Below are 12,077 nucleotides of genomic sequence, written 5' to 3'. Positions count from 1 at the left end.
GGCCTGGGATGAAACGTGGCCCATGGTTACGGATGACTGTGACTCCCGGATGACGGGTCAGAGCGCACCCCCCCCCCCCCCCCCCCAGGAGGCCGCAGCCGGAGAAGCAGGCCGGGACCAGCCTGGCTTCCCGCGTGGGCCTGGTGCTCACAGACCTGCACGACGCAAGCGAACATCTCTGCAGAACCAACCTTGCCCGTGGTGTCAGGTAACTGGACGCTGGTTCCGGGAGGGCCGAGGTTTCCGTCTGAGGACAGATCACGTAGCTCCGCCAACAGTTCTTGCCGTTGAGGCTGAGAGAGTGGTGGGAGGCAGCTTTCTCAGCCTTGGCTTTGAAAACTCCGAACATGACTTCGCTTCACTTGATAATCGTGTTGTTTCAGGCACCACGCAGCGTGGCGTCCGCCTTCCCGGGACGCGGAGGAATACCCAGTTGTACAGTGAATGCCCCTCTAGCCACGAGAACTGAGGTCACATTTCTCTTTCCGAATTCTTCCGGAATTTTTTTCCCCTCATTCTTAACTATAGTTACTAAAGTGGAGAGTAGACCTTGACTCTGGCCTGGAACGTAAGATTAGTTTTATCTGTCTTTACACTGGTCTTTTCCCGTGAATTGATGTTTGTAGGGAAGGCACATGTCAGCGTAACTGTTACGAGATAAATAGAAAACTAAGAGCAAACATGTTTTAATAAGAATGCTTTGAAATTTTTTTCTAAAGTTCTAGACACAATATTCTTAGACTACAGATGACGTATGGAGTTGAATAATTGTGTGATTTTTTTATGAATCACTTGTTGACAGTTAAATCACTGCCTGATAGTTAACAATAAGTTCTGTTTTATGAGGAATCAATGAAGGTCACAGGGCAAGGAGGAATATAGCAAAGTTTTCTAACATTCTTAGATGGTGCAGGAAGTTCAAATATGACACCAGAATATGAAATGACATAGAGCCATAGATTCCTAGTGAGGAGTTGTGATGATCTAATGCAGCCGTCTATATAAACGAGTTTCCTGTGTACATCCAAATCGATCAAGTGAAATTCATAAAACCATTTGCTGCTTCAACACAAATATGTAGGAGTTTCCCCCCGACTCTGGGCATATGTGTTAGTGTCTTAAAGCTTTCCTGACGGCACCACAGAGGGGAGTCTGTTGTGTTCAGTTTTGGAGGCTGGAAGTCTGAAATCAAGGAGTCGTGAGGGCCACGCTCCTGAGAACTCTCGGGAAGAATCCTGCCTGGTCTTCGCTTCTGGTCAAGGCCAGCGGTCCTTGGCCTGTCCACACAGCACTGCGGTCTCTGCCCCGCTGTGCATGTGGTGTTGCTCTGTGTCTGTGTGTTCACATTGCTGTCTGTGATCAGGGCACCGGTCCTACGGGATCAGGGGCCCGCCCTAGTCAGCACGACCTTGTCTGAACTCATCACATCGACAACAGACCTATTTCCAAATCAGGTCCTCTTCTGAGGTTCTGGATATTAGGACTTCACAGTGTCTCTGGGAAGGGGACAGCTAATCCCACAGCGGATACAGGGAGGCAAAGACGGTATTGTTTCCCCGCAGATCTTACCGTATAGCAGGGAGGTGTGTATGCAGCCCTGTGAAGGTAGGTCGTAGGGTGCAGGGTGCTGGAAGTGCTGGGAGCACCCTGCAGTGGGGCACCCTCCTCCTAAGTGAAATGGTGAAGGAAGGTGTTCAGAGGTGTTTGCCACGTGAACCTGGCTTTGAGGGACAGGAGTGCATCACGGAGCAAAGCACGCCCGATGGGAGGGACGCCTGGGTTAGGGGAGGGCAAGAAAGTGGGGTGAATACAGTGCTTCTTGGCTCGATGAATAGTAGCTGCTCTTCACTGAGTATTATGCATCATTTAATATTAGCAACAACCCTTGACCCCCATTTTGCAGGTGGAAAAGTGAAACAGACAAGTATTTTGTCTCTGCTTCACACACCTAGGAGGCGGTCCCACTGGGGTTAGAACCTGGATGGTCTGATTACACAGCTGGTGCTGTGGGCCAGTGCAGAACAAGTGGCAGTTTCGGGTATTTGGATGGTTACGGAGAAGACTGAAGAAGTAGGTTGCAGAGAATTGTGGAGAAATCGGTTTGTCACATTAGGAGTTTGAACTCTGAGGACCGTAGGTAATTGGACAATTGCCCAGGCTTCAGGAAAGGTGTCAAAGGGCCAGGTTCCTGCAGAGCAGAGGGAGGGCTGGGGGACAGGGAAACTGAGCTCAGAGCTAGAGGGGAGGCCACAAGGAAGGTCGGAATGAAGGGGCAGTGGGCGAGGGCTGAGGGGGGCACGGGGTGCTTGTCAGGTAGAAGCCGTCTCCTGCTAATGCTGTCAGTCTCTCTCTGTTGCGTCACCCTCCTCGTCACCCTCCTCGTCACCCTTCTCACTCTGACTCACGTGCTCAGAGTAGAGATCGTCTCAACTCGAGTGATCAAACCAACAATTTCAATCCATGGCCCTAACCTGGGAAGGTCTAGAAGTATATGCTAATGCTAGTTCAGTAGTTATAGAGACATTATAGTATTTCCCAAAGACTGACTTAGCCATGTTTCAAAACAAGCGACATAAAAGTGGCAGAGAAGATTTTGTCAAAACGCTTTTTGTTGGTGGAAATGACACCAAGTGTCGGACCAGTGGTCAGCTCAGCGACCTTGGCACTAGAGTTCTGGCTAGGAGAGAACTCAGAGAAGACTCGAACCGTAAGAGAAAGTTTCTTTAGAAGTCACAGAGGTGGTGAGCTGGGGAAGACGTGGTCTTGGAGAACAAGCCGCAGAGCTGACGAAGGGCCCTTGGAGGTAGGAGAGAGACAGGCGAGGAAAACACGCCTGGGGGAGGGGCAGAAAGGCAGCGGCCCGCTCCACAGGGAGCCCTGCGGGGTCCTGTCCTGTGTGTATCTGCTGGAGGTCTGGGAGGATCCTGATAGAAGATGCATCAGCTCTCCAGGTGTGGCCTTTCAGGGTCAGGTCTCCCCTGATTGGTCGGCGCCAGAGCAGGGGGTCATTAGTCCATGCAGCTGGTCCTGAGGTCAGCCATGGTTTTGTCTGGTTTTGCACCTTTTCTGCGCCTGGAGCTGAAACACAGAACTGAGGCCCAGTGTATGTGATACAGGTCAAAACCTCATTGTCCTGGGGGGCTTCATGCTTAAGGGCTATTCCCTGGCCCCCTTGTTCATTACATCTTTAAGGGGGTCTCACCTGCATGACTAGCAACCTGTCGGGAGAAAAGTTGAGGGAAGGGTCTGAACCACATGACCGGTGATATGAAAGGTCAGGAGTCTTACCTGCATGACCAGCAACATCCAGGGTGGGGAAAGGTTACCTTGGGGGTGAGGTTCTTGTCTTCCCAGCTTTGCCGCTTGCTAGGCACTGGGGCGTCCCACCCCGGTGACCTGTCCCTGGCCCGTCGTCCTCACTCTGGTCACGTCTAACTGCCACCACACTTCGATGCAATCTCATCTATTATTAAGTTGAAATTCCTCGGGGTTAAATTCACCCAGTTGTTTCTGTAGGTACAGCCATACTTCTGCAGCTCAGCTTACTCAACTAAAGCCGGGTCCTTTGGGGAAAAAAATCTATTATTTCTTAACAATAGTTTTAATCGGTTACCGAGTTACTATAATAACATTTCCCGTTAATTTGAAAGCGAGGCATTACTCAAGGTTCCCAGGTTGCCTTTGGAGAGGACCGAGGGAACCCCCCAAATGTCTCCTTGTGACTATGGCCCTCATAAGCCAAGCTGCCAAAACCATCGTGACTGTCCAGCAGGATATGTTTGGCGTTTTATCAGAAGGTATCAATTACCAGAGGAAGATTTATGAACATGATCTGCATTTCCCTTAAGTGAGTTTCTGTTATGGTGAGTTATTTGTGCACGCATCCGGCGCCGCGGCAGACCGTGCACCGTGACTCCTGCTCACCTTCGGTGACATTCGGCCTGCCTGTGTGGACTCGGCCAGGCCCGGGGCACAGCCCCCGGCCGTCCGGCAAAAGCAAGAGCGAGCAAGGTCGGTGAATCTTTCCTCCCCGTTTAGCCTGTAACTTACAAGTGTAATACCATAAATTTGGGGAAAGTGAGACATAAGCTGACACAGTCATACACACATTACAGCTCATTAAATAAAAGTCTAGTGAGTAATGAAAAGAATGTATAACCCACTGAGCCGGTTATACCCTGCACAGCGGACACCGGAGGTACAGGGAAATGGCAAACATGCCTTCCCTCGTCTCTCCCGGGCACCTGGACAGAAAACAGACCCCAATGTGTGTACATGTTATTACTGCTTGTGACCGTCTTTCGACTTGATACTTTGCATCAGTGCGAGATAGAATCATTCTTGGAATGTTAATATAGGATGTTGAGCACTAAATTAGAACTCGGTGTTGTAAAATCCGAAATGAACGTAGCAATTAGGGAGTTTAAATTCCTGTGCTCCATGACTTCTGAGGGGGCGTTCTCTGATAAACTGAAGTGCTCTGCACAACAGCAGCCCAAAGGGCAGGGAGATGGAGAAGGAGAATGGAAAACAGGAAGAACCGTTCATCTCTGTTTCGTTCAAAAGCACATCCGAAGAAAAATATTACGGATGATTGGTGATGCAAATTGCGGACAGAGCAGACTTCCTGGCATTGACTAAGAGCACAGACAGATTTTTAGATTAGTCTTAAGATGCAGAAGACAAAAGACAGAAGAAAACCCAGTGTTATTCTCAGCATCCAAACGGTCCCTGCAACGTGAAGAAGGCTTTGCATCATGTGATGCTCTGCTGGACTTGCTGTAGGTAGGTCTGTGAGGACACCCAGAACTAACGTGCTCCTTCAAAGGGTAAGGCAGACTGTGAGGGGCTTCTCCTTCTGCGTAACAAAGTTCCTGGAACCTAACAGGGAACCGACCTAGAATCAGGCGGCTCACTGGGACCTGTGGTGGCTTTTCATAGTGAAGCATCATACACATTTAGAGAATGGTTGTAATGATCTGTGGTCCCTACAGATACACAGTGTACTCAAAGTTTCCTAGCAGTTTAAAAATAGGTCTTAAGATGAGAATTGGACCTGGAGCCTGGAACTAGAACTAGAGCTAGAGACAGACCTAGAACCTAGAAACTAGAGCCTAGAACTAGAATTAGAGCTAAGCTAGAGGTTGACCTAGAACATAGAGCCTAGAGCTAGAGCTAGAGGCTAGAGACAGACCTAGAACCTAGGGCCTAGACTAGAATTAGAGCTAAGCCAGAGCTAAAAATTGACCTAGAACCTAGGTCCTAGAACTGGAACTAAAATTAGAGCTAAGCCAGAGCTAAAAATTGACCTAGAACCTAGGTCCTAGAACTGGAACTAAAATTAGAGCTAAGCCAGAGCTAAAAATTGACCTAGAACCTAGGGCCTAGAACTAGAACTAGAACTAGAGCTAGAGCTAGAGGCTACAGTTAGAGCCCTTCCTGTACCATCAGTTCTCAGACCCCTGGGAAGCGGGCAGAGAGGGTTGGTTTTGCTTGGTCCACTTGGAGAACCACTGATTAGGATTCAAGCTGGACTAGACCGCCTGGACACTCAGAGGTTTCAGCGCCATCATACATGGCCCCAGATTATTCAGAATCAGTGGCACACAGACGGGCACCCTTGCACGTCAGCCCTCCTCTGGGCAGCTGCTGTTGGCTGCAGAGAGAACTTACCAGTGGTAGCCGACACGTGGCCACTGCCTCCCGGTGATGAAAAGTGGGCACAGCTGATCCACCCAGCTGGCTCCCATCCTGTCCTAATGGAGCTCAAAGGCTCGCACCCGGATCCGCTGGAGCATCCCTGGCGCAGGGCAAGCACAGGGCCTGGGTCCCGTGTGCTCCAAGAAAAGCCGTGTGCTTCTTATAACTTCAGAGTTGAAGGCATTGACGTGGGATTTTATGAATTAAAGAAAATAAATAGTGTTATAATGTCTCCAATTTGCAAAGATACTTGATTTATCTTTTAATATCAGAGGAAAAATTGTAAATCGTGGTGATGAGCGAGTCGGGGAAGAGGTGAGAGCGCCCCGATCTGGAGGCCCTGCGGGGCCCCACTCGGACAACTGTCCTCAGGCGCTGTGCGGAGCCCCGTGCCCGGTGAGGAGCCCCGTGCCCGGTGAGGAGCCCCGTGCCCGGTGAGGAGACCCGTGCCCGGTGAGGAGCCCCGTGCCCGGTGCGGAGCCCCGTGCCCCGCGCCGAGGGCTGGGCCGTGGGCCGACCTGCTGACGCGGTTGGTCTGGGCACAGATGACCGGTTCAAAGCCGCTGTCGAGCCAGCAGCCAACACTGCCCACGGGCTGCTGCTTCCCAGGGCTGAAGACCACAGGACGAGTCAGCTCTCGGAGCAGAACTCTGGGGACCTGGAAGCATCCCCTGGAACCTGGAACAAGCGGCAGGAAAACAGTGATCGATTTTCCAGCTGTTGGGAGTGAACCATGTTTCAGGTCGGCGTTGCTTAACCAGCTGAAGGGGCCCCACGCGCAAGCAGGACGCAGACCGAGAACACCGCGCCGTCACGCGTGCTTGGGAGGAGCCGTCGGTGTCCCTAATTGCTCCTCTTCTAGGCAGGGGTGAAGTGGGCTGCAGTCGGCAGCTGGCCCGGAGGAAGCTTCGCTTGGGTGATTTTGGGGAGTCTTCCAGAGTGGAGGCGGCAGCTCACCCCTTTGCGCCCCGTTTCCTGAGCGTCCTGCGCGAGCCAGACCCGGGGAAGCAGAGATGTGGGCTCTCACCGAACCGAACCGTCTGTGTTCAGCCCAGGGCCACCCTCGCAGCCTGGCGGAGACGGAGCGTGCCCACGGGCAGAGTGTGTACGCGCAGCGACGGGGCGGGTGCACCGAGTCAGAGAAGACCCTGCGCTGGCGGTGTGTGGGGGGCCCTGCCCAGGGGTGAACCCGAGGTCAAGGTGCACGGAGCGACCTCTCTCTGCTGTGAGCACTTAGTTGGAGAAAACGTGACTCGGTGCGTGTGTCAGCAAGTACTGTCTGTGGGAATGCGTGGGAGCTCACGTCTCAGCACTGCGGTGTGGTGTCTCTTCAGGGCTCACCCTGCAGTGGTTTCATCCGGGAAGTCCTGGGGCCATAGCTGTCACCAAGCAATGTTGGGCCTGGGAAGCTGCCTCCTCCCCAGTGGGTTTTAATTTTATATTTACTCTAATTTCTATTCTTTTGACTATTTAAAAAAAATTTTTTTTATTGATTTTAGAGAGAGAGGAAGGAAGAGGGAGAGAGAGAGAGAAACATCGATGAGAGAGAACATCGATTGGCCGCCTCCTGCACGCCCCCCACTGGGGATCGGGCCCACAACCTGGGCATGTGCCCTGACCGGGAATCAAACCGGCGACCTCTTGGTGCATGAGTCCACACTCAACCGCTGAGTCACATCAGCTGGGCCTTGACTATTGCCTTCAACACAATAATGTTAAATGACTAATCATGTACACATTTCCCCCCCACATATGAAGTTACTTGTAAGATAAACATATTCTCAGGATATCACATTAGTGAATCATTAGAGCTAAATCCTCAAAGCAGATGAGCAGCAGAGGGGACTGGGTGCCTGGAAGGTCACTAGCTCAGTGTCCGAATAGAGGGGATACATGTCTCTGAAGGACGGAATTTCCAACTTCAAAATAAGTAGAATTATTTACGGCTAAGCTCAATCTAATGTGAGCCTACTTCTGCCCACCCCAATGATAGGGCTCAGCGTGGGACAGCGGCACTGTATTGCTCTACCAGGATCTTAGATCAAAGGGATCGGAAAAGTCTAAAGACGGGGTGAAGACGCTCAGGAAACCGGCCGAAAAGGGGTGAGCTGCTGCCTCCACTCTGGAAGACTCCCCAAAATAGGCCTGTAGTCTATAAATTTAATAGTTCCCATTCCTGAGATTCTTACATTATTGATTCTCAAAAATAAACATAAAATGTTTTAAAGGTCTTTTTTATATTTTTTGGTCAAAGCTGAACTACATAATATATTTTATTTTCCTTGGCATTTTATGAAAAAGTCGAAAAATAGCTCTACCCGTGGTGTGCTGGTAACTGTTTATTCGTTGGCTCTAGTGTGGGGTGAGGGGAGTCATGATTCATAGCAATTTGACAATTAACACGGTGTAAATACTCTTACATGGCCATTTCAAACTACCAATGGGATGCCAATTGGCTGAGAAACCTCCTAAAAGTTTAACAGTTGGCCCCTACGAGGCGGAGGAGTCAGAGACAGCACACCGGCTAAGGCTGAATTTGTACAGACCGTAAAACAATCCCTGGATCCCAGAGGTTGTCAAAATAGTTGCCGGTTGTGGACACGGAACCTCAAACACTCTGTCTTGTGATCCTCCAAATACCCGTAAAAAAGGAGGGAAAACACACGGGTGGGCGTGTGGGACAGAATTTATTCTTGTATGATTCTGTGTGTATTAATTAGTGTGTTGCTGTTCGTTCGTATTTTGTAAACCTACTTCTGCCCACCCCAATGACAGGGCTCAGCGTGGGACAGCGGCACTGTATTGCTCTACCAGGATCTTGGATCAAAGGTATCGGAAAAGTCTAAAGACGGGGTGAAGAGCTCCCTAGGACTTGACGTTAGCATGACTCGTGGCGTGCTGGGGGAACACCGTCAGCCCTGCCCTCTTGCCTGCTGTCCAGTCTCTGTCCCCTCAGCTCCATCCCCTCCATCCGGATCCTCTCCACCCGTCCCGTCACCGGAACCGCGCCCTCTGACCGCGCTGCAGCTGGACGGCGTGCTGGGAGCCGAGACCATTCTGCTTTCCCTTCCAACACCGTTCTTACTTATTTATTTAAAAAATTTTTTCTTTCTTGATTTTAGAGAGAAAGGAAGGGAGAGGGAGAGAGAGACAGAAACATCGAGGAGAGAGAACATGGATGGGCCGCCTCCTGCACGCCCCCCACCGGGGATCGGGCCCACAACCTGGCCAAGTGCTCTGACCGGGAATCGAACCGGCGACCTCCTGGTACCTGGGTCCACGCTCAACTGCTGAGCCACCCCGGCCGGACTCCAGTGCCGCCCTTTACACGAAAACATCACAGGGACAGTGCCAATTCTACGCCCGAGTCCGGGGAATTTTTTTTTGAAAAAACAACCTCTGAATAATCACACCCTACTTGAAAATGTTAAAAATGTAGGGAAAAGAGACTTCGCTGTTTGTTTAATCTGCCAGAATTGAAAGCTACAGGTACAAGCTTCTGAGCTTCCTTCATTGTTTCAGCACGTGGCTCAGGCCCGGGATCCAGAAGGCCTGGTGTCTAAATCCATCCCCCTGGGGATACTGTTCCGTTAGCTGCTAAGATGGGCCCTCACACGGCCCGTGTGGGCTTCCACAGCGGTGTGGCCGAGGCACGGATTACCGAGGAACACACGACCAGTAACCTTTACCAAGTCTTATTGTTTTAAAAAAAAGAGTGTTCCTTCTCTCCATCCGCCCAGCGCCTCGCTCTGCTACCGCTGGCTCGGGGAGGCCGAGGACAGTACTCCAGTAGTGCAGAGGGGACAGTTTTCTAAGAAGGACGAGGTCAGAGCAAACTCGAAAAAACAACGCTTCTCTTTCCTGTGCTTCACAAGATGCTTGGATGGGAAAGCAGGTTTGCACGCATCTGCTTTTCAAGTTTCGTTTTGTGAAGTGCTGGGAAGGCTCCGTTCCCCGCGGCCCCAGGGCAGGCAGAGGGCGTCAATCACACCGCGGTGACCCTTTCTCCCACCTAGAAGGAATCATTCCCCAGTTCTTCCCGGCCTTCTGCGTCGGCTGTGTGAGCGGGAAGCGTGGACAGCTGTCAGTAGTGAGCAGGTGTTAAAATGGTACATGTGTCGAGAAGGAAAACAAACAGATACCGCTTACAGCGGCCAGCCGGGCACACAATGCACTGTTTGGAAATTTCCATTCACTTATGCTTTCGTTTCCATGAATATTGAGATTAAACTCTGATTCTTTGGGGGATGCTTTTTAAAATTACCCTATTAAAAAAAAATAGAGCACCTCCTTATCTGTAGCTACTTTGGTTAGAAGGAGAAGAAAGAAGAAGAAGAAGAGAAGGAGGAAGGAAAGGAGGGAGGGAGGGAGGGAGGAAAAAAAAGCTTTTATTTCTTGGTGGATGCTGAAGGAGACATGGTACAACATGAACTTTTTAATTTTTAATCCTCACCAGAGGATATTTTTTTCCCCATTTATTTTCAGACAGAATGGGAGGGAGACAGAGAGAGAGAAACATGGATGTGAAAGAGACTCATCAACTGGGTGCCTCACACGCAACCCCAACCAGAGCCAGGGACAGAACCACGACCGAGGTCCGTGCCCTTGACCGGAACCCAACCTGCAACTCTTTGGTCCTCGGGCTGACGCTCTAACTGCTGAGCCAAACCGGCCAGGGCGACAGGAACGTGTTTAAAAAGAAAGACGGTGGGGTGAGCAGACACAGTAAACAGTGAGTCCTCTCCCCACCCCCAACCTCCGAACCTGGGTTTTCGGCCAGATACAAGCTTCCGGGGACGTTCCTCTCCTCGAGGCCACAAGGACAAGTGTTACGCGGTCCGTGAGCGTCTCTTCTTTCCTTGGACTGAGTATCTGGGGTGCCTAGAAGCGCACCCTCTGCACATTCTGACTTTTCTCCACCAGAGCAAACAGTAAACACACCGCCCACCCAGCCGGGGGATGCCCGCCTGGTGGCTGCCAGGTGCTGTGATTGTGTGATTTCGTCCCACGTGCATTTCCTTCCCAGATCCCTTACACAGCTTCCCTCGTTATCCTGTGAAGCTGTTTGAGTTTCCGCTGCTCTCTGGAGTACCGTCAATTAGGAAAATATTGTGTCAGTTGATAACAGCATGGTCTCTCTGACTCCTTCTGCACTGTGGACAGGACTCCTACAGATACAAAGCCCCCCCCCCCCGTCAGGTGCATGTCACCCCGACAGCTCCTGCCTGCCAGTTCCCAACCCCCGCTCACCGCTCACCGTGAGTCAGAGGAAAGCTATAAAAATGTCCCTGTCCTTGCTAAGAGACGTGTAGGTCCTGATCGAAGCCTTTGCAGATATTAAAAGAAAAACAACAACGATAATTACAACCGAGAGTATTTTGCGAAAGAAGAGTCTGTTTCCCAGAGTAACCAACAACAGGGATTAAAAGCAGAGAGGAACAGCAATTCTCAGGAGAATAGTGGAGCCACAGGAAGTGGGAAGAAGTCACGGATGTGGCTGCGCGCTGCCCTCTCATTTGCTGAAATAGTTTGCAGCCTGTGGCTCTTAGGGCCCACGGTTACTTCGGGTTCTCCTGAAGTCAAACCTCCAGGTGGGTCCCCAGTTAAACTGCACTGGAAAACCACAGAAAGTAACCAGCCAAAGCAACGCAAACCGGAAATACCCAGACAGCACGGTGCAGTCCAGTGGACTCTCTCGAGGTCGGCTGGGCAGAGGGATCTGCCGATTCTCACACAGTGTGCTCTTGCTATCGGTGGAGTGTTTGATTGCATCTCTCCATCACCCTTAATCCTCAAATATGTGTTTTAATTTAAAAGGCCTTCAATATTCCCATCCCCTGTTCTCTCAGACTTGCTGCTGGGAGAGATGAACTGTTGCCCTAGAAACTCTCGAAACATCGATTTCCCTGGAGCGGGATCTCGCTCATCTCGGCACTTAAATCACAGTGTTTAGTTAGCGCCTGTTCAGGAAGACCTTAAGGTTGATTAAAAGACCCGTGTATGCCCCAGAGCACCCGAGGGCGACTCCTTCTAGTCAGAGGAGACCGATTTGGTCAAGACCCCCTAGAAGACACACAATTACCCCTGACTGATGGTAGATGCAGAGTTAGAACCATCTGTGGCAATACCATGCTTACCACATAGATAGCCTGTATAATTCTAGTATTTCCTAAACGTGGTGTTTGGTTAAAGCATAGGGAAGCATCTGTGTGCAGAGTGTGTGCAGAGTGTGCGCTCTGTGAGCAGAGTGTGTGCTCCATGTGCGCTCTGTGTACAGAGCGTGTGCTCTGCGTGTGCTCTGTGTGCACTCTGTGTGCAGAGTATGTGCTCCGTGTGCAGAGCATGCACTCCATGTGCACTGTGTGCGCTTCATGTGT

At 50.9% G+C, this 12,077-nt stretch overlaps 1 long non-coding RNA gene across 6 annotated transcripts in view; it reads left to right on the top strand.

Annotated features, from left to right (window-relative positions):
* The window catches only part of LOC118615773, a 38,087-nt gene that overhangs the window by 5,501 nt on the left and 20,509 nt on the right, over positions 1–12,077 (top strand). For 2 of the 6 annotated variants that reach the window (XR_004956483.1, XR_004956484.1), the window contains exon 3: positions 7,694–7,922. The exons of 1 other annotated variant lie outside the window; for it this stretch is intronic. This is a non-coding gene — a long non-coding RNA (uncharacterized LOC118615773). Of the gene's footprint in view, positions 1–5,972; positions 6,102–7,693; positions 7,923–8,475; positions 8,769–12,077 lie in introns of those variants that run through there. 3 more of the 6 variants (XR_004956485.1, XR_004956486.1, XR_004956487.1) reach the window with 3 other exon arrangements.

This window comes from Molossus molossus, unplaced genomic scaffold, assembly GCF_014108415.1.
Source record: "Molossus molossus isolate mMolMol1 unplaced genomic scaffold, mMolMol1.p scaffold_m16_p_4, whole genome shotgun sequence".
NCBI classification, from domain to species: Eukaryota; Metazoa; Chordata; class Mammalia; order Chiroptera; family Molossidae; genus Molossus; species Molossus molossus.
Note: the sequence above shows the minus strand (reverse complement) of the source record. Positions and strands in the feature narration are given on the sequence as shown.